Source organism: Argopecten irradians, chromosome 8, assembly GCF_041381155.1.
Source record: "Argopecten irradians isolate NY chromosome 8, Ai_NY, whole genome shotgun sequence".
Classification (NCBI taxonomy): domain Eukaryota; kingdom Metazoa; phylum Mollusca; class Bivalvia; order Pectinida; family Pectinidae; genus Argopecten; species Argopecten irradians.
Genome location: NC_091141.1, coordinates 28081594 through 28105122, shown reverse-complemented (window position 1 = coordinate 28105122; position 23529 = coordinate 28081594). Strand labels below are relative to the sequence as shown.

General features: G+C 31.1%; 1 protein-coding gene across 4 annotated transcripts in view; it reads right to left on the bottom strand.

Moving 5' to 3' along the window:
- LOC138330044 (mucin-3A-like) overlaps nt 1–22044 on the bottom strand; it is a 42224-nt gene extending 20180 nt beyond the window's left edge. For 2 of the 4 annotated variants that reach the window (XM_069277419.1, XM_069277416.1), the window contains exon 1: nt 1313–1534. The gene's annotated coding sequence lies outside the window, so the exon portion shown is untranslated. Of the gene's footprint in view, nt 1–1312; nt 1535–11816; nt 12037–21836 lie in introns of those variants that run through there. The other 2 variants (XM_069277417.1, XM_069277418.1) reach the window with 2 other exon arrangements.
- Nucleotides 22045–23529: the final 1485 nt, after the last annotated feature.

The following is a 23529-nucleotide window of genomic DNA, read 5'->3' as shown; positions in this document are numbered from 1 at the left end:
AGATATCTCGTTTTAACGCGTTGGTTATCTAGTTTGAACTAGATAACTTAATCATTTAAAAGATGTCATTAACACATTGAAATGATATACATATATGTAACTAACGGGTTAAAACGAGATAAATCATCGCGTTAAAACGAGATAATTTCCTTGTTTTAACGAGATTAACAACGCATATTTTAAGGAGAAAAAATCATTTGATTTTCCAGAGTGACGCCTATATAGGCTTACGTAATTTTTGTATGTTACATCAAGACTGTGTTGAAGTCATTTATTGGAAAGTTAAAATATCTTCTAAGGATAACCAAAATTAAATCATTTGCAACTAAAAACAACAATGTGGTATACAAAAAACATAATATTAATAATTAAGGATGTTAGGTTGTTGGTTGGTTAATTGGGTTAAGAGCCTCTTCCAATACATTATTTAAGCAGGAAACTGAAAGTAGATTGGATATATATATTTATATAATATATATTTCCATTCTACTTTCAGTTTTTAGCTAGGTTTGTGAATGTATATTTTTGGAGTCTGCATTATACACGTCTTGTGTCTATAGGATTAGGGACTTGTTAAGAGCTAAGGTCATTTCATTGGGATCCCCTGTAACCGTTACATTAGCTATGTTGTATATTTTTGCTGTATACAGGTTGGTGTCTAGAGTTGAATTCTTGTCATTTCATAGTAATAATCTCATTGAAGTTTACTGTTAAAGACACCAAACGTCAATATATGTTCATCTATTGAAATTATAACAGTATACGATGTCGTTTTTTATTGATTAACCCATTCACGAAATGCAATTCGTAGAATATTCAGTATGAAACAAATTTGTAGAAAGTACAGCATGAAAAAAGTCAGAGGAACAAGAGAAACATTGAAAATGGTCAGGATTGCTGGTGATTAGATCTGCATAGCGTATATTTAGCGAAGGAAACACCGTCAATTTCATATGAAATCGGAAATAAACAACGTTAATTATCACAATCTTGTTTAATCCGAAAGCTGTTCATGTCAAATTTCGGAAACGAAATAGAAATGTTTGATGAGTATCATTAATCGTGGTTTTGTTGACATATAAATGACTCTAAAAATGCGACGAATTTGAAACCCTTCAACAATGGGTCACGATGACACATTTCTAAAGTTAAAGAACATGTCTTTAATTATCTTACAGTTATCTGTTTCAACGTATAGTTCAGACAATGTAGGCATACATGATATGGTCAAACATGATTGACATTCATTTCTAGAATTTTCAACTATTCAAATATATTGTATTTCTAATAATTATAATAGTATCAAGCTTACCTTACGTGATCCAATTAATACAAAGTTGTGTTAATAATAATCCCCTCTGGCGGTCACTTGACAACTTCAAAAAACTTGAAAGTAATATCACAATGATTAGATGTATTAAGTTAAAACTTATAAAACAAATCCGAGGGTATAGGAATTAGAATCCTAATTAAAGTATCCCAGCGTTCACGCTGATATCATACAATGTAGAGATCAGAATCAGCAAACCATATCTCGTGTTTCAACATCTGATTAAAGCACCTGTTGGGAGGCTGCTTTTATCACTGCTGATGACGTAATAATGATCACATGATCTTACTGGCGCTGTACCCGGCAACTGGGTAAATAGTGTACATGTTTCCACGGTATAATGGTGGAATTTTACAATTTTTCATTTACTGGTCGGTGTCAACTTAAGCTATACAAGTCATATTGAAAAATAAAATGAAACACTTTTCTTATTACAACGTGATAATTATCTCGTTAACTATCTCGTTTTAACGCGTTATCTATGTCGTTTTAACACGTAGTTACTATGTTGCAATGTAGTTGTATCATTTTAATGCCATACTTTTTCACGCTTTAACGAGTTAGTTATCGTGTTTTAACACGTTAACGATCTTGTTCGTTAAAACGCGTTTGTTATCTCGTTAAAACGCCTTTACCATCTCCTTCGTTTAAACGCATTATTATCTCGATTTAACGCCTAAACTATCTCCTTCGTTCAAACGCGTTAGTTATCTCGTTTTAACACCTTAACTATCTTATTCGTTTAAACGCGTTATTATCTCGTTTTAGCGCCTTAATTATCTCCTTCGTTTAAACGCGGTAGTTATTTCGTTTTAACCCCTTAACTATCTTGTTCGTTTAAACGCGGTAGTTATCTCGTTTTAACGCCTTAACTATCTCATTCGTTTTAAAACACGTTAGTTATCTCGTTTTAAAGCCTTAACTATCTTCTTCGTTTTAACACGTTAGTTATCTCGTTTTAACACGTTAGTTATCTCGTTTTAACGCGTTAGTTATCTCGTTTTAACGCCTTGACTATCTCGTTCATTATCTCGTTCATTTTAGCGCGATAGTTACCTCGTTTTAACGAGATAATTAAAAACGTTAAACCGAGATCAGTATCTCTTTAGAACGATATAGCTAATTCGTTAAAATGAGATAATTCACTCAGATAACTAACATGTTACAACCAGATAATTCGTTTTTATCTCGTTCTAACTTGACTACTAACGCGTATATATCTTATATTTATAGCGGTTTAACGAGAAAAGAATTTCTTTTATTTTTCAAAGTGACTCTAATAGGTTTTCGTAAAGGACACTCCTTAGTATCTTAAAAAGAGTTTATTTGTTGAGTTATATAAAAAAAGAAAAATACTACTGTGGAAGTCATTTGTCGGTTAGAAAAAATATCCCTTCCAGATTCAGCAAATTATAATTATTTTTTTTTTTTTTTTTTGCTTTTGGTGCATGCCTAATCATTACCTCATTCCATAAACACAATGCCATGGATTTTTTTTCGTGACGCAATTAATTATTTTTTATACCTTAATCTTGAAAAAAAACAAGAAGCTCAAACTTGTTACTGATGGTAATGGTAAGTAACTTTTGTAACTAGAGAAAAATACTAATTCGTCTGCTCCTGTTTTTGATAGAGCATAAAAAGCATTCGTCAGCGGAGGAGTATCTTTAATGTATATTTTGGGAGTCTGTGGTTTACTCGTTTTGTGTCTATAGTTGAATTATTGTCATGTTATAGTGATAATCTCATTGAGGCATATTGTTAAAGACACCAAACGTCAATATATGTTTATCTATTGGAAGTGTAACGGTAAACAGTGTAATTTTCATTAATCAACTACACCATGCAATGCTATTCGTAACATATTCAATAATGAAAATAAACATGTCAAAAGTACACCATGACAAAAGCAAGAGAGGAACAAAGGATACCGAAAACTCGCATGAGGTATGCAGGTAAATTGGTCACGTAAAGTAATCTTAACACCGTGAATAATTATATTAGGTTTTTTCTCGGATCTAATTTGTCTAACTTGGAAGTTACAAATTAAAGAATGATATCGTAGGATTTTGATTGGTTTTTGTTCGCAATGGCGGCTTTTGAGTCCACCTCGCTTAGGCCTGCATAATTTTGATAGGTTTGTTATTGTTTATTTGATAGTGATTTATAGTTGTTAATATTGTATGATTGCAAATACTTTGCATCGAAAACATTATTTCATTTTTTTAATCTACACGGTTGATTATTAATTATAATAATAAATTTAAAGTTATATGTGCCGTAACTGGACGAAAATTTTGACATGTTATTTTTTCTTCATTAATCTATTGAAAACCACATGGTTTGATGAATTTATCCGTGAACATTATTCAAATGCATCCAGATGTCTGACAAACGTTAGTTGCAACACAGAATTTAAGTACTGTAAAATTGTTGGTTTTTATGCCTTATGTATGTTTATATGGAAACATACATGTAGAAATCACTTTACAATGACTAATAACATTATACAAATGCTAAATGAAATTGTAGACCACGATTTGGCTTTATGGTCCGACCGTATGCACTCATTTCACTTCATTATACATGTACATATAATGATTTTCGGCAGTACTGCCAAAAATCATTTTCAGCTCTTATATGTACTCGTAAAATTAAAACGTAATTCTCAAAATGTTGGTAACTTTTGGTAATAAATAACATATCAAAAGCTCATCTTGATTCGTGAGTATGAAAAATACGGCACATATAACTTTAAATGCCATTGTTTTACCGATTATTGACAAAAGCTCTCAACCTAGAGAAACAATAGGTACATGCCATCACAACAATGTAAATCAAATTGATAAATTAATAGCCCACACATTTCATAAATAACGATACCTTTTGGTAACATCTAAACATTTATATTATATATGTTGTGCTTTATAAAGAAAAACCTACTACTGTGGAAGTCATTTATTGGATAGAAACAATATCCTCTTCGGATCAGCAAAATTCAATCCTTTGCAACGAAAAACAACCATGTTGTATACAAAATGCATAATGTCGATAATCAAACTACAAAGACGTTTAAAAGTTGTTGGTTGGTTACATGGGATTAATGACTTGGGAAGAACTAAGGTCATTTGAACGGAATCCGCTGTATCCATTCCATAAGCTAGGTTATATATTTTGGAAGTCTGCTGTATGTTCGTTTTGTGTCTATAGTTGAATACTTGTTATTTCATGGTTAAATTACTGTTAAAGACACCAAACGTCAATATATGTTCATCTACTGAAATTATAACACTATACGATATGGTTTTTATTATTAACTAATTCACGTAATGTAATTTCATAATATATTCAATAGTGAAAACAGATGTCAAATGTACAGCATAACAAAAGTCAAAAGATATTTTGAAACTCGTCAGGCGGGCTGGTGAATGATTCTGATATGTAATCCTAACAGTGTACATTAAACGAAGGAAACACCGTCAATGTCATATTAAACGGGAATAAACAATGTTATTTATTAAACACTTGTTAAATCCGAAGGCTGTCTAGGTCAAATTTCGAAACCGAAATAGAAATATCTGATGAGTTTCATTAATGGTAGTATTGTTTACATAGCGGCTCAAATTATGCGACGAATTTGAATCACTTAAAAAATAGATAAAGATGATGATTGATTTTCCTCATTATGATACATTTTGTAATTGGTTAATTTCATAGAAATACCGCACTTTCCGAGAAGAAAACATTACAACATAATAATAGCAATTATATGATTTATTATTAAATGTTTATAGTACAGGCTGCATAAACTAGAACACTAACACGTCAGAAACGGCAATGTTTAATATACTTTACTATTAGTAATATACCACACTCTTTTATTTGACGCGATACTTTTCTTATATTAACGAGTTTAACTATTTAGATATCTCGTTTTAACGCGTTGGTTATCTTGTTTGAACTAGATAACTTAATCATTTAAAAGATGTCATTAACACATTGAAATGATATACATATATGTAACTAACGGGTTAAAACGAGATAAATCATCGCGTTAAAACGAGATAATTTCCTTGTTTTAACGAGATTAACAACGCATATTTTAAGGAGAAAAAATCATTTGATTTTCCAGAGTGACGCCTATATAGGCTTACGTAATTTTTGTATGTTACATCAAGACTGTGTTGAAGTCATTTATTGGAAAGTTAAAATATCTTCTAAGGATAACCAAAATTAAATCATTTGCAACTAAAAACAACAATGTGGTATACAAAAAACATAATATTAATAATTAAGGATGTTAGGTTGTTGGTTGGTTAATTGGGTTAAGAGCCTCTTCCAATACATTATTTAAGCAGGAAACTGAAAGTAGATTGGATATATATATTTATATAATATATATTTCCATTCTACTTTCAGTTTTTAGCTAGGTTTGTGAATGTATATTTTTGGAGTCTGCATTATACACGTCTTGTGTCTATAGGATTAGGGACTTGTTAAGAGCTAAGGTCATTTCATTGGGATCCCCTGTAACCGTTACATTAGCTATGTTGTATATTTTTGCTGTATACAGGTTGGTGTCTAGAGTTGAATTCTTGTCATTTCATAGTAATAATCTCATTGAAGTTTACTGTTAAAGACACCAAACGTCAATAAATGTTCATCTATTGAAATTATAATAGTATACGATGTCGTTTTTTATTGATTAACCCATTCACGAAATGCAATTCGTAGAATATTCAGTATGAAACAAATTTGTAGAAAGTACAGCATGAAAAAAGTCAGAGGAACAAGAGAAACATTGAAAATGGTCAGGATTGCTGGTGATTAGATCTGCATAGCGTATATTTAGCGAAGGAAACACCGTCAATTTCATATGAAATCGGAAATAAACAACGTTAATTATCACAATCTTGTTTAATCCGAAAGCTGTTCATGTCAAATTTCGGAAACGAAATAGAAATGTTTGATGAGTATCATTAATCGTGGTTTTGTTGACATATAAATGACTCTAAAAATGCGACGAATTTGAAACCCTTCAACAATGGGTCACGATGACACATTTCTAAAGTTAAAGAACATGTCTTTAATTATCTTACAGTTATCTGTTTCAACGTATAGTTCAGACAATGTAGCATACATGATATGGTCAAACATGATTGACATTCATTTCTAGAATTGTCAACTATTCAAATATATTGTATTTCTAATAATTATAATAGTATCAAGCTTACCTTACGTGATCCAATTAATACAAAGTTGTGTTAATAATAATCCCCTCTGGCGGTCACTTGACAACTTCAAAAAACTTGAAAGTATATCACAATGATTAGATGTATTAAGTTAAAACTTATAAAACAAATCCGAGGGTATAGGAATTAGAATCCTAATTAAAGTATCCCAGCGTTCACGCTGATATCATACAATGTAGAGATCAGAATCAGCAAACCATATCTCGTGTTTCAACATCTGATTAAAGCACCTGTTGGGAGGCTGCTTTTATCACTGCTGATGACGTAATAATGATCACATGATCTTACTGGCGCTGTACCCGGCAACTGGGTAAATAGTGTACATGTTTCCACGGTATAATGGTGGAATTTTACAATTTTTCATTTACTGGTCGGTGTCAACTTAAGCTATACAAGTCATATTGAAAAATAAAATGAAACACTTTTCTTATTACAACGTGATAATTATCTCGTTAACTATCTCGTTTTAACGCGTTATCTATGTCGTTTTAACACGTAGTTACTATGTTGCAATGTAGTTGTATCATTTTAATGCCATACTTTTTCACGCTTTAACGAGTTAGTTATCGTGTTTTAACACGTTAACGATCTTGTTCGTTAAAACGCGTTTGTTATCTCATTAAAACGCCTTTACCATCTCCTTCGTTTAAACGCATTATTATCTCGATTTAACGCCTAAACTATCTCCTTCGTTCAAACGCGTTAGTTATCTCGTTTTAACACCTTAACTATCTTATTCGTTTAAACGCGTTATTATCTCGTTTTAGCGCCTTAATTATCTCCTTCGTTTAAACGCGGTAGTTATTTCGTTTTAACCCCTTAACTATCTTGTTCGTTTAAACGCGGTAGTTATCTCGTTTTAACGCCTTAACTATCTCATTCGTTTTAAAACACGTTAGTTATCTCGTTTTAAAGCCTTAACTATCTTCTTCGTTTTAACACGTTAGTTATCTCGTTTTAACACGTTAGTTATCTCGTTTTAACGCGTTAGTTATCTCGTTTTAACGCCTTGACTATCTCGTTCATTATCTCGTTCATTTTAGCGCGATAGTTACCTCGTTTTAACGAGATAATTAAAAACGTTAAACCGAGATCAGTATCTCTTTAGAACGATATAGCTAATTCGTTAAAATGAGATAATTCACTCAGATAACTAACATGTTACAACCAGATAATTCGTTTTTATCTCGTTCTAACTTGACTACTAACGCGTATATATCTTATATTTATAGCGGTTTAACGAGAAAAGAATTTCTTTTATTTTTCAAAGTGACTCTAATAGGTTTTCGTAAAGGACACTCCTTAGTATCTTAAAAAGAGTTTATTTGTTGAGTTATATAAAAAAAGAAAAATACTACTGTGGAAGTCATTTGTCGGTTAGAAAAAAATATCCCTTCCAGATTCAGCAAATTATTATTATTTTTTTTTTTTTTTTTTGCTTTTGGTGCATGCCTAATCATTACCTCATTCCATAAACACAATGCCATGGATTTTTTTTCGTGACGCAATTAATTATTTTTTATACCTTAATCTTGAAAAAAAAACAAGAAGCTCAAACTTGTTACTGATGGTAATGGTAAGTAACTTTTGTAACTAGAGAAAAATACTAATTCGTCTGCTCCTGTTTTTGATAGAGCATAAAAAGCATTCGTCAGCGGAGGAGTATCTTTAATGTATATTTTGGGAGTCTGTGGTTTACTCGTTTTGTGTCTATAGTTGAATTATTGTCATGTTATAGTGATAATCTCATTGAGGCATATTGTTAAAGACACCAAACGTCAATATATGTTTATCTATTGGAAGTGTAACGGTAAACAGTGTAATTTTCATTAATCAACTACACCATGCAATGCTATTCGTAACATATTCAATAATGAAAATAAACATGTCAAAAGTACACCATGACAAAAGCAAGAGAGGAACAAAGGATACCGAAAACTCGCATGAGGTATGCAGGTAAATTGGTCACGTAAAGTAATCTTAACACCGTGAATAATTATATTAGGTTTTTTCTCGGATCTAATTTGTCTAACTTGGAAGTTACAAATTAAAGAATGATATCGTAGGATTTTGATTGGTTTTTGTTCGCAATGGCGGCTTTTGAGTCCACCTCGCTTAGGCCTGCATAATTTTGATAGGTTTGTTATTGTTTATTTGATAGTGATTTATAGTTGTTAATATTGTATGATTGCAAATACTTTGCATCGAAAACATTATTTCATTTTTTTTAATCTACACGGTTGATTATTAATTATAATAATAAATTTAAAGTTATATGTGCCGTAACTGGACGAAAATTTTGACATGTATTTTTTTCTTCATAATCTATTGAAAACCACATGGTTTGATGAATTTATCCGTGAACATTATTCAAATGCATCCAGATGTCTGACAAACGTTAGTTGCAACACAGAATTTAAGTACTGTAAAATTTGTTGATTTTTATGCCTTATGTATGTTTATATGGAAACATACATGTAGAAATCACTTTACAATGACTAATAACATTATACAAATGCTAAATGAAATTGTAGACCACGATTTGGCTTTATGGTCCGACCGTATGCACTCATTTCACTTCATTATACATGTACATATAATGATTTTCGGCAGTACTGCCAAAAATCATTTTCAGCTCTTATATGTACTCGTAAAATTAAAACGTAATTCTCAAAATGTTGGTAACTTTTGGTAATAAATAACATATCAAAAGCTCATCTTGATTCGTGAGTATGAAAAATACGGCACATATAACTTTAAATGCCATTGTTTTACCGATTATTGACAAAAGCTCTCAACCTAGAGAAACACTAGGTACATGCCATCACAACAATGTAAATCAAATTGATAAATTAATAGCCCACACATTTCATAAATAACGATACCTTTTGGTAACATCTAAACATTTATATTATATATGTTGTGCTTTATAAAGAAAAACCTACTACTGTGGAAGTCATTTATTGGATAGAAACAATATCCTCTTCGGATCAGCAAAATTCAATCCTTTGCAACGAAAAACAACCATGTTGTATACAAAATGCATAATGTCGATAATCAAACTACAAAGACGTTTAAAAGTTGTTGGTTAGTTACATGGGATTGATGACTTGGGAAGAACTAAGGTCATTTGAACGGAATCCCCTGTATCCATTCTATAAGCTTTAATTTATTTTGGAAGTCTGCTGTATGTTGGTTTTGTGTCTATAGTTGAATACTTGTTATTTCATGGTTAAATTACTGTTAAAGACACCAAACGTCTATTATGTTCATCTATTGAAATTATAACAGTATACAATATCGTTTTTATTGATTAACAAATTCACGTAATGTAATTTCATAATATATTCAATAGTGAAAACAGATGTCAAATGTACAGCATAACAAAAGTCAAAAGATATTTTGAAACTCGTCAGGCGGGCTGGTGAATGATTCTGATATGTAATCCTAACAGTGTACATTAAACGAAGGAAACACCGTCAATGTCATATTAAACGGGAATAAACAATGTTATTTATTAAACACTTGTTAAATCCGAAGGCTGTCGAGGTCAAATTTCGAAGCCGAAATAGAAATATCTGATGAGTTTCATTAATGGTAGTATTGTTTACATAGCGGTTTACATAGCTCAAATTATGCGACGAATTTGAATCACTTCAAAACTAGATAAAGATGATGATTGATTTTCCTCATTATGATACATTTTTAATTGGTTAATTTCACAGAAATACCGCACTTTCCGAGAAGAAAACATTACAACATAATAATATCAATTATGTAATTTATTATTAAATGTTTATAGTAGCTGCATAACCTAGAACAATAACACGTCAGAAACGGCAATGTTTAATATACTTTACTATTAGTAATATACCACAATCTTGTATTTGACGTGATACTTTTCTTATATTAACAAGTTTAACTATTTAGATATCTCGTTTTAACGCGTTGGTTATCTTGTTTGAACTAGATAACTTACTCATTTAAACGATGTCATTAACGCATTGAAACGATATACATATATGTAACTAACGGGTTAAAACGAGATAAATCATCGCGTTAAAACGAGATAATTTCCTTGTTTTAACGAGATTAACAACGCATATTTTAAGGAGAAAAAATCATTTGATTTTCCAGAGTGACGCCTATATAGGCTTACGTAATTTTTGTATGTTACATCAAGACTGTGTTGAAGTCATTTATTGGAAAGTTAAAATATCTTACTAAGGATAACCAAAATTAAATCATTTGCAACTAAAAACAACAATACAAAAAACATAATATTAATAATTAAGGATGTTAGGTTGTTGGTTGGTTAATTGGGTTAAGAGCCTCTTCCAATACATTATTTAAGCAGGAAACTGAAAGTAGATTGGATATATATATTTATATAATATATATTTCCATTCTACTTTCAGTTTTTTAGCTAGGTTTGTGAATGTATATTTTTGGAGTCTGCATTATACACGTCTTGTGTCTATAGGATTAGGGACTTGTTAAGAGCTAAGGTCATTTCATTGGGATCCCCTGTAACCGTTACATTAGCTATGTTGTATATTTTTGCTGTATACAGGTTGGTGTCTAGAGTTGAATTCTTGTCATTTCATAGTAATAATCTCATTGAAGTTTACTGTTAAAGACACCAAACGTCAATATATGTTCATCTATTGAAATTATAACAGTATACGATGTCGTTTTTTATTGATTAACTCATTCACGAAATGCAATTCGTAGAATATTCAGTATGAAACAAATTTGTAGAAAGTACAGCATGAAAAAGTCAGAGGAACAAGAGAAACATTGAAAATGGTTAGGATTGCTGGTGATTAGATCTGCATAGCGTATATTTAGCGAAGGAAACACCGTCAATTTCATATGAAATCGGAAATAAACAACGTTAATTATCACAATCTTGTTTAATCCGAAAGCTGTTCATGTCAAATTTCGGAAACGAAATAGAAATGTTTGATGAGTATCATTAATCGTGGTTTTGTTGACATATAAATGACTCTAAAAATGCGACGAATTTGAAACCCTTCAACAATGGGTCACGATGACACATTTCTAAAGTTAAAGAACATGTCTTTAATTATCTTACAGTTATCTGTTTCAACGTATAGTTCAGACAATGTAGGCATACATGATATGGTCAAACATGATTGACATTCATTTCTAGAATTGTCAACTATTCAAATATATTGTATTTCTAATAATTATAATAGTATCAAGCTTACCTTACGTGATCCAGTTAATACAAAGTTGTGTTAATAATAATCCCCTCTTGCGGTCACTTGACAACTTCAAAAAACTTGAAAGTAATATCACAATGATTAGATGTATTAAGTTAAAACTTATAAAACAAATCCGAGGGTATAGGAATTAGAATCCTAATTAAAGTATCCCAGCGTTCACGCTGATATCATACAATGTAGAGATCAGAATCAGCAAACCATATCTCGTGTTTCAACGTCTGATTAAAGCACCTGTTGGGAGGCTGCTTTTATCACTGCTGATGACGTAATAATGATCACATGATCTTACTGGCGCTGTACCCGGCAACTGGGTAAATAGTGTACATGTTTCCACGGTATAATGGTGGAATTTTACAATTTTTCATTTACTGGTCGGTGTCAACTTAAGCTATACAAGTCATATTGAAAAATAAAATGAAACACTTTTCTTATTACAACGTGATAATTATCTCGTTAACTATCTCGTTTTAACGCGTTATCTATGTCGTTTTAACACGTAGTTACTATGTTGCAATGTAGTTGTATCATTTTAATGCCATACTTTTTCACGCTTTAACGAGTTAGTTATCGTGTTTTAACACGTTAACGATCTTGTTCGTTAAAACGCGTTTGTTATCTCATTAAAACGCCTTTACCATCTTCTTCGTTTAAACGCATTATTATCTCGATTTAACGCCTAAACTATCTCCTTCGTTCAAACGCGTTAGTTATCTCGTTTTAACACCTTAACTATCTTATTCGTTTAAACGCGTTATTATCTCGTTTTAGCGCCTTAATTATCTCCTTCGTTTAAACGCGGTAGTTATTTCGTTTTAACCCCTTAACTATCTTGTTCGTTTAAACGCGGTAGTTATCTCGTTTTAGCGCCTTAACTATCTCATTCGTTTTAAAACACGTTACTTATCTCGTTTTAAAGCCTTAACTATCTTCTTCGTTTTAACACGTTAGTTATCTCGTTTTAACGCGTTAGTTATCTCGTTTTAGCGCCTTGACTATCTCGTTCATTATCTCGTTCATTTTAGCGCGATAGTTACCTCGTTTTAACGAGATAATTAAAAACGTTAAACCGAGATCAGTATCTCTTTAGAACGATATAGCTAATTCGTTAAAATGAGATAATTCACTCAGATAACTAACATGTTACAACCAGATAATTCGTTTTTATCTCGTTCTAACTTGACTACTAACGCGTATATATCTTATATTTATAGCGGTTTAACGAGAAAAGAATTTCTTTTATTTTTCAAAGTGACTCTAATAGGTTTTCGTAAAGGACACTCCTTAGTATCTTAAAAAGAGTTTATTTGTTGAGTTATATAAAAAAAGAAAAATACTACTGTGGAAGTCATTTGTCGGTTAGAAAAAATATCCCTTCCAGATTCAGCAAATTATTATTTTTTTTTTTTTTTTTTTGCTTTTGGTGCATGCCTAATCATTACCTCATTCCATAAACACAATGCCATGGATTTTTTTTCGTGACGCAATTAATTATTTTTATACCTTAATCTTGAAAAAAAACAAGAAGCTCAAACTTGTTACTGATGGTAATGGTAAGTAACTTTTGTAACTAGAGAAAAAATACTAATTCGTCTGCTCCTGTTTTTGATAGAGCATAAAAAGCATTCGTCAGCGGAGGAGTATCTTTAATGTATATTTTGGGAGTCTGTGGTTTACTCGTTTTGTGTCTATAGTTGAATTATTGTCATGTTATAGTGATAATCTCATTGAGGCATATTGTTAAAGACACCAAACGTCAATATATGTTTATCTATTGGAAGTGTAACGGTAAACAGTGTAATTTTCATTAATCAACTACACCATGCAATGCTATTCGTAACATATTCAATAATGAAAATAAACATGTCAAAAGTACACCATGACAAAAGCAAGAGAGGAACAAAGGATACCGAAAACTCGCATGAGGTATGCAGGTAAATTGGTCACGTAAAGTAATCTTAACACCGTGAATAATTATATTAGGTTTTTTCTCGGATCTAATTTGTCTAACTTGGAAGTTACAAATTAAAGAATGATATCGTAGGATTTTGATTGGTTTTTGTTCGCAATGGCGGCTTTTGAGTCCACCTCGCTTAGGCCTGCATAATTTTGATAGGTTTGTTATTGTATATTTGATAGTGATTTATAGTTGTTAATATTGTATGATTGCAAATACTTTGCATCGAAAACATTATTTCATTTTTTTTAATCTACACGGTTGATTATTAATTATAATAATAAATTTAAAGTTATATGTGCCGTAACTGGACGAAAATTTTGACATGTTATTTTTTCTTCATTAATCTATTGAAAACCACATGGTTTGATGAATTTATCCGTGAACATTATTCAAATGCATCCAGATGTCTGACAAACGTTAGTTGCAACACAGAATTTAAGTACTGTAAAATTGTTGATTTTTATGCCTTATGTATGTTTATATGGAAACATACATGTAGAAATCACTTTACAATGACTAATAACATTATACAAATGCTAAATGAAATTGTAGACCACGATTTGGCTTTATGGTCCGACCGTATGCACTCATTTCACTTCATTATACATGTACATATAATGATTTTCGGCAGTACTGCCAAAAATCATTTTCAGCTCTTATATGTACTCGTAAAATTAAAACGTAATTCTCAAAATGTTGGTAACTTTTGGTAATAAATAACATATCAAAAGCTCATCTTGATTCGTGAGTATGAAAAATACGGCACATATAACTTTAAATGCCATTGTTTTACCGATTATTGACAAAAGTTCTCAACCTAGAGAAACAATAGGTACATGCCATCACAACAATGTAAATCAAATTGATAAATTAATAGCCCACACATTTCATAAATAACGATACCTTTTGGTAACATCTAAACATTTATATTATATATGTTGTGCTTTATAAAGAAAAACCTACTACTGTGGAAGTCATTTATTGGATAGAAACAATATCCTCTTCGGATCAGCAAAATTCAATCCTTTGCAACGAAAAACAACCATGTTGTATACAAAATGCATAATGTCGATAATCAAACTACAAAGACGTTTAAAAGTTGTTGGTTAGTTACATGGGATTGATGACTTGGGAAGAACTAAGGTCATTTGAAAGGAATCCCCTGTATCCATTCTATAAGCTTTAATTTTTAATTATTAATTATTAAACACTTGTTAAATCCGAAGGCTGTCTAGGTCAAATTTCGAAACCGAAATAGAAATATCTGATGAGTTTCATTAATGGTAGTATTGTTTACATAGCGGCTCAAATTATGCGACGAATTTGAATCACTTTAACAATAGATAACGATGATAATTGATTTTCCTCATTTTGATACATTTTTAATTGGTTAATTTCACAGAAATACCGCACTTTCCGAGAAGAAAACATTACAACATAATAATATCAATTATGTAATTTATTATTAAATGTTTATAGTAGCTGCATAACCTAGAACAATAACACGTCAGAAACGGCAATGTTTAATATACTTTACTATTAGTAATATACCACAATCTTGTATTTGACGTGATACTTTTCTTATTTCATTTCATCAAATTTTATTGACATATTGGTGTTGTATTGTCAATAGGATTGAACAACAGGCTTAGCCTATACACATTCTCTCCTAAAGTGTACCGATGTTTATGGACACAATATATATATATATATAAATTAATTGAAATGAATTTTTATAACAGACATATAAGGGGTTTGTAAATAAAGGGGAATAACTCTTATAAACTCTCTCATACTTCTTTCACACATATACACAAAATAAGGTATAATTTACACATGTACTTAATTTATAATATATTATAGTTTGATTTATATTTATAATCTGGAGATTGGTAGTCTAGACCTGAAAGTCCATGTGCAAAGTTGCACAGGTCACTGCTACCAACTCTGTTATTTGAGATATATTTAGATTATAACATTATTTACAGATCGTGATAGTGTTATTAGATAGGTACATGATAAAATACAATTTGTACAATCTTGAAGTCATGCCTAAGCAGGATATAGTGTTTTATATGATTCGGCTAATCTCCATGATTTTCTCAATATTCCGTCATAGTCATGGCATACATTTATACTAATAAGACTATATCTTCAATCTATAACATATACAAGTTAAATCGATGGGATTTACCAATAAAGTTATGTACCTGATTTAATATTTGTCTATTTGTATGTCCATCACAGATAGGGCAGCCTTGGAGAAATACATTTACATTAATATGATTATGTCTTCCATAGGAATTAAGAGAGTTAAAGAGGAGTATTCTTGAATTGTTAAATAAAGGACATTCCAGAAAGTAATGTGAGACTGTTTCATGTTCAGTAGAGCAGTTACAAATTGGACTGTCAATAAGATGATCATGATATAAGTCAAAGTTTAGATTACTACAGGAGTTCCTTAGTTGACAGAGGACAATATTGGCTCTCCTGTCACCTTCTGTTTTGAAAATTTGTGTAGATTCACGGTCAGATAGAATATCTTTATTTAAATATATTTTGAACGCTTCAATAGAGGGTATATCAATTAGATCAGGATTAGATATGTTAACTGTGCGACACATAAAAGGGATAAAACTGTCAAAGTAATTATTTGTTCTACATAGTGGTGAGTTAAAAATTCTTTGCTGTCTTAGTGCATAGGGATTTTCATTATTAGTAAATGGTATTAGAATGTCTTGAAGATATTGTGGTGAGTGTCCATGTAGTATCTTGTATATCATAATGTGTTTGTGTTTATTTCTTCTTTCAGATAATGTTTCCCATCGTAATTCATTATATAGTTTTTGGTGTGATGTCCCTGATCTTAAACCTGTAATTATTCTAGCAGCTTCTAATTGTACTGATTCTAGTAAATCCTTTGCTTGCTGTGAGCAATTATCCCATATGATGTCTGCATATTCTAATATTGGTCGAATGAAACCTGTGTATATTTTGATTAAAGATTTTCTATGTATTTTATTTTTAACAAATCGTAGAATACTCAATCTATTATATGCTTTTTTGTATATATTTTGTATGTGTTCTTTCCAAGTGGCATCATCCTGAAGTGTAAGTCCTAGGTGTTGGTGAGATGTTGTGTCTGTGACTTGTTTACCTTGGAAATATAATGGAGGGTGATGAGTGTCCTGTTTTCTTGAGAATAATACTGATTTAGTCTTGTTTGGATTGAAATTGATATCCCAGGTAGTAGCCCAATGTGAAATATTAGTTAAGTCAACATTAAGAATTTGTGCAGCTTGTGCAGGGTTGTTATCAATTATGATATAAAGGGAAGTGTCATCAGCAAAGAGTTTTATATTAGTGTCTACTGTAGAAGTTATGTCATTAATGAAAAGTAGAAATAGTAGTGGCCCAAGGACCGATCCCTGGGGTACTCCTGCTTTAACATTTCTAAATTGTGAAAAATAACCTTCAGTGTTTACTCTTTGCATTCTGTCAGAGAGATAATTTTCAAACCAAAGAAGAAGATTTCCGTTGATACCATATGATTTTAGTTTAAATAGAAGACCTTTATGCCAAACCCGGTCAAAAGCTTTGCTTATATCACAAAATACAAATCTGAGTTCTTTTCCTTTATCCATATTACTGACAATTTCATGATAAATAAACAAAAGTTGGTTAACTGTAGAATCACCAGGTGTAAAGCCAGACTGGTTCTTTGTAATTACTTCATTTTGGACCAGAAAGTTATATAAATATTTAAATATAATTTTCTCTATGAGTTTACTGAAGCATGAGGTGATAGAGATTGGTCTATAGTTTGTTACTTCGTTAGTAGAACCATTCCCCTTATATATAGCATTAACATTTGTTCTTTTCCAGTTAGTGGGTATTATTCCAGATTGTAGGGTCTTATTAAATAGCAGTGTGAGTGGTAGTGTTAGAGACGTTTGGAGTTTTTTCACAATTCTAGGGATTATACCATCAGGACCAGGAGGTTTATTGGAATTAAGGATTTTAAGTTGGTCAGCAACATCTTGCTGAGTGATGTGGATATCAGACAGTGAGTTAGGAGGATTAGGTTGTGGAGTTTGCGGAAGCTCTATGTCAGGAGTTGAGGTGGCAATGTTAGTGAAATGTTTATTAAGAAGTTCAGCTTTATCAACAGGGTGATGGATTAATTGGTTATCTGATTTTAGTGGAGGAATGGAAAAGGATTTATCAGATATTTTTGTGATAGACCTTGCTATCTTCCACCATTTGTCCGGAGAAATATTATTATCATCCAGGGATTTTTCAAGATTTTCAATATATTTCAACTTTGCATCACGAATAAGGTCAATAGTTTCATTTCTTATAACTCGAAACCGTTCCCAGTAGTGAGGATTATTTGTTGTTTTTGCTTTACGGTGAATTCTCTGTCGTTGTCTCATTTTTAATCGAATTGTGTTATTCATCCATGGTTTATCATTTGGTCTTATAGTAATTGTTTTGGAAGGAATGAATCTATTGACCTGCTCATTAATTGCATCAATTATGGACTCATTATAAGTATTAGAATCTTGGATTAATGATAGGTTTAACCAATCTATATTACACAATGCATTATTAATTCCATCAAAATTAGCTTCATCATAATTTAGTATATTTTTTTTATAACTTACTTTTTTATAAACAGAGTAGGAAATTGATGCATGAACTGAAGAGTGATCACTACAAAATGGTGGAGACACAAAAGTATCTTTAATAATGCTTTGATTATTAGTAAATATAAAGTCAATGGATGTGGCACTTTCAAGTGTTATTCTTGTTGGTTCATTAATAAGGCTAACTAAATTATGCTTAGTAAGAAGTCTTGATAAATGGTCATTTAAGGGTACATTTAACATATCAATATTAATATCACCTGTCAGTACCACATCCATTGATGTATCAGTAGCTTTAGTCAAAGTATCGTCTAAACGATTCCAGTACTCAACATTACTCTCTGGTCTGTATAGGCAGCCTAGAAGAAAAACATGGTTATCAACTAAAACTTCAGACCAAATAAGTTCTATATCATCTCTTTCTAAATCCAATCTTCTATTCAAAACAACATTATTTTTACTATAAATTATAACACCACCTCCAGGTCCAGTAGTTCTGTCTTTCCTGAGAGGAGAAGAGTCAAAACAATGCATCTGAATATCTAAATTAGTTATAGATGTGTTTAAATGAGATTCTGTGATGCATATAATATCGCTATCCTCAAATTCTGTTTTCTACCAAGGCTGTCTTGTTTCTAAGGGACCTGACATTTATATGAACTAAATTTATATTCTGTAATGGCCCTGGGTTACTTTCTATATCGCAACACAGAATAAGCAAGAAAAAATGAATTACAAGGAGATATATTAAATTATGAAAACATAAACATACTAGTAGTAATTTAATAGAGATAAATGCATGGTGATCAGCTAGACGATGAAATCTAGATAACGTTGGAGTCGGGAGATCAACAGTCAAAAGAAGATTTGCAAGAATATATCTAATATTACCCATCATTGAGGAATGCATAGTAGAAACTACCGATCACCCAGCTCCACAGAATTATGCAGATTATTTGGATCCACTTAGTCATGACTTCAACGCAGATACTATAATAAAACAACACATTCACACACTTACATTCATGGTTATCAGAGAAACACATGTAAATAATCCAACCGGAAACTGACTCATCATAGTCCGGGTGCTTGGGACGCTTTGGTACACAGGGTCTAACTAAATATCGACTCGGATCTAGAACACTAGTTTCCGCTATCGTGAAACTGGCCTCATATATAGGCTAAGTTGTCATTTTATTTTTGAATTATACATATATATTTGGACAGATATTTTTTTCAATGACCAAAATATTGTTAGATGATAACAATTTTTTAACCATCCCTGTGTAAGAACACGTGAATAAACAACAACAACAAAATATATACATAGGAAACTGCCATTTTAGAAATTAAGTGGGTTTCAAGTAAGTTGATACTCTGAATAGTTTCACAATATTTTTCTGATAAGTCGATATAATTCATAAGCTATCAGATGAATGGGTATAAAAATATTGACAATCACATCCATATACACTAATATATATATTAGAAAAAAATATCAACACAGCATTCCTTTTCGCTAACGTTTTCACTAATATATATATATATATATATTTTCCCCAAAGAACAAAATATAGGTTAATGATAACAACTATTTAAACATACAGGTCCCTGTGTACCAAAACGTATATAAATGCGAGGTGCATGAGAAAAGATACTATACAACAACAATAATAATAATAAAAAAAAAAAAAAAAAAAAAAAATACAAAAGAAAACGCCATTTGAGAATTAAGTGAAGTTTCAAGTAAGTTGATACTCTGAACGGTTTCACAATATTTTTCTCATAAATAGGTATCATATATGAACTATCAGATGAATGGGTATAATAAATATTGGCAACCACATGCAGGTAGTATATTGTTGTGTTAATAATTATTAGCTAATATAGCTTATCGTATATTCAAAATTGAAGGCTACTTAGTATAGATACACATATATAGTTGGTAAATTACTCAACAGTGTGCATATATGAAATAGATTCCTGAGATTTCGTGGATTTCCAAATTGGACAGGAGTGAGAAGATATTTACAAATAACCACTCCCGCGATACTTTTCTTATATTAACAAGTTTAACTATTTAGATATCTCGTTTTAACGCGTTGGTTATCTTGTTTGAACTAGATAACTTACTCATTTAAACGATGTCATTAACGCATTGAAACGATATACATATATGTAACTAACGGGTTAAAACGAGATAAATCATCGCGTTAAAACGAGATAATTTCCTTGTTTTAACGAGATTAACAACGCATATTTTAAGGAGAAAAAAATCATTTGATTTTCCAGAGTGACGCCTATATAGGCTTACGTAATTTTTGTATATTACATCAAGACTGTGTTGAAGTCATTTATTGGAAAGTTAAAATATCTTCTAAGGATAACCAAAATTAAATCATTTGCAACTAAAAACAACAATGTGGTATATACAAAAAAACATAATATTAATAATTAAGGATGTTAGGTTGTTGGTTGGTTAATTGGGTTAAGAGCCTCTTCCAATACATTATTTAAGCAGGAAACTGAAAGTAGATTGGATACATATATTTATATAATATATATTTCCATTCTACTTTCAGTTTTTTAGCTAGGTTTGTGAATGTATATTTTTGGAGTCTACATTATACACGTCTTGTGTCTATAGGATTAAGGACTTGTTAAGAGCTAAGGTCATTTCATTGGGATCCCCTGTATCCGTTACATTAGCTATGTTGTATATTTTTGCTGTATACAAGTTGGTGTCTAGAGTTGAAATGTTGTCATTTCATAGTAATAATCTCATTGAAGTTTACTGTTAAAGACACCAAACGTCAATAAATGTTCATCTATTGAAATTATAATAGTATACGATGTCGTTTTTTATTGATTAACTCATTCACGAAATGCAATTCGTAGAATATTCAGTATGAAACAAATTTGTAGAAAGTACAGCATGAAAAAGTCAGAGGAACAAGAGAAACATTGAAAATGGTCAGGATTGCTGGTGATAAGATCTGCATAGCGTATATTTAGCGAAGGAAACACCGTCAATTTCATATGAAATCGGAAATAAACAACGTTAATTATCACAATCTTGTTTAATCCGAAAGCTGTTCATTTTAAAATATGGAAACGAAATAGAAATGTTTGATGAGTATCATTAATCGTGGTTTTGTTGACATATAAATGACTCAAAAACGCGACGAATTTGAAACCCTTCAACAATGGGTCACGATGACACATTTCTAAAGTTAAAGAACATGCCCTTAATTATCTTACAGTTATCTGTTTCAACATATAGTTCAGACAATGTAGCATACATGATATGGTCAAACATGATTGACATTCATTTCTAGAATTGTCAACTATTCAAATATATTGTATTTTTAACAATTATAATAGTATCAAGCTTACCTTACGTGATCCAATTAATAATTAGTTGTGTTAATAATAATCCCCTCTGGCGGTCACTTGACAACTTCAAAAATTTTGAAAGTTATATCACAATGTTCAGATGTATTAAGTTAAAACTAATGAAACAAAACCGACGGGGTAGGAATTAGAGTGTCCCAGCGTTCGCGCTGAAATCATTCAATGTAGAGATCAGAATCAGCAAACGATATATCGTATATCTCGTATTCCAACATATGATTAAAGCGTCCGCTGGGAGGCTGCTTTTATGTCTGCTCATGACGTAACATTAATCACATGATATTACTGATGCTGTACCCGGGTCGGCAACTGGATGTTTCCACGGTATAATGGTGGAATTTTACACATCTCGTTCGTTTTAACACGTTATTTATCTCATTTTAAATAGATGGTTAACTCGTAATTTTCTCGTTAAAAACAGACAACTAACGTGCTAAAACCAGATAATTCGTTTTTATCTCGTTCTAACTTGACTACTAACGCCTATATATCTTATATTTATAGCGGTTAAACGAGAAAAGAACTTCTTTTATTTTTCAAAGTGACTCTAATTTTTTTTCGTAAAGGACACTCCTTGGTATCTTCAAAAGAGTTTATTTGTTGAGTTATATAAAAAAGAGAAATACTACTGTGGAAGTCATTTGTCGGTTAGAAAAGATATCGTTTCCAGTTTCAGCAAATTAATTTATTTTGCTTTTGGTGCATGCGCAATCATTACCTCATTCCATAAACACAATGCAATGGATTTTTTTCGTGACGCAATTAATTGTTTCTAATACCTTTATCTTGAAAAAAACAAGCTCAAACTTGTTACTGATGGTAATGGTGTAAAATAAGTAACTTTTGTAACTGGAGAAAAATACTAATTCGTCTGCTCCTGTTTCCTGTTTTTGATAGAGCAAAAATAACATTCGTCAGTAGTGGATTATCTTTAATATATATTTTGGGAGTCTGTGGTATAATCGTTTTGTGTCTATAGTTGAATTATTGTCATGTTATAGTGATAATCTCATTATGGCATGCTGTTAAAGACACCAAACGTCAATATATGTTTATCTATTGTAAGTTTAACCGCAAACAGTGTAATTTTCATTAATAAACTACACCATGCAATGCTATTCTTAACATATTCAATAATGGAAATAAACATGTCAAAAGTACAGCATGACAAAAGTGAGAGAGGAACAAAGGATACCGAAAACTCGCATGAGGTATGCTGGTAAATTAATCTTAACACCGTGAATTTAAGAAAGGAAACATTGCCGCAGATTTCATAACTACAATGTATTGTGAAATACAGCAGTTTAGCAGTTTTCGGGACACGATGGCTATAGTCAAACATGTGAAAGCCATCCTATATGCAAATTCAGTTTTAATGATGACGATGTTTAAACAGTTGTAATGGATGATAATCGATTTAAATGAAAAATGTATTGATAAGCTTTTTACTAAATTTCAAATTTTGTACATATTGGGTTGATTTAACATATTCGCTCGCTTCATACTTGCCTCTTTGAATAATGGTCTAAAGTATACTTTATAAACTTTACTTAAGGATTAACTTTAATAGATTTTTTTATGTTATAGAAAAACCTATAACATCAATATTCTATTCCGTTTATTCCTTATAATAAATTAACTGAAGTTAATCTCTTGAACATGTATTTAAGGATTA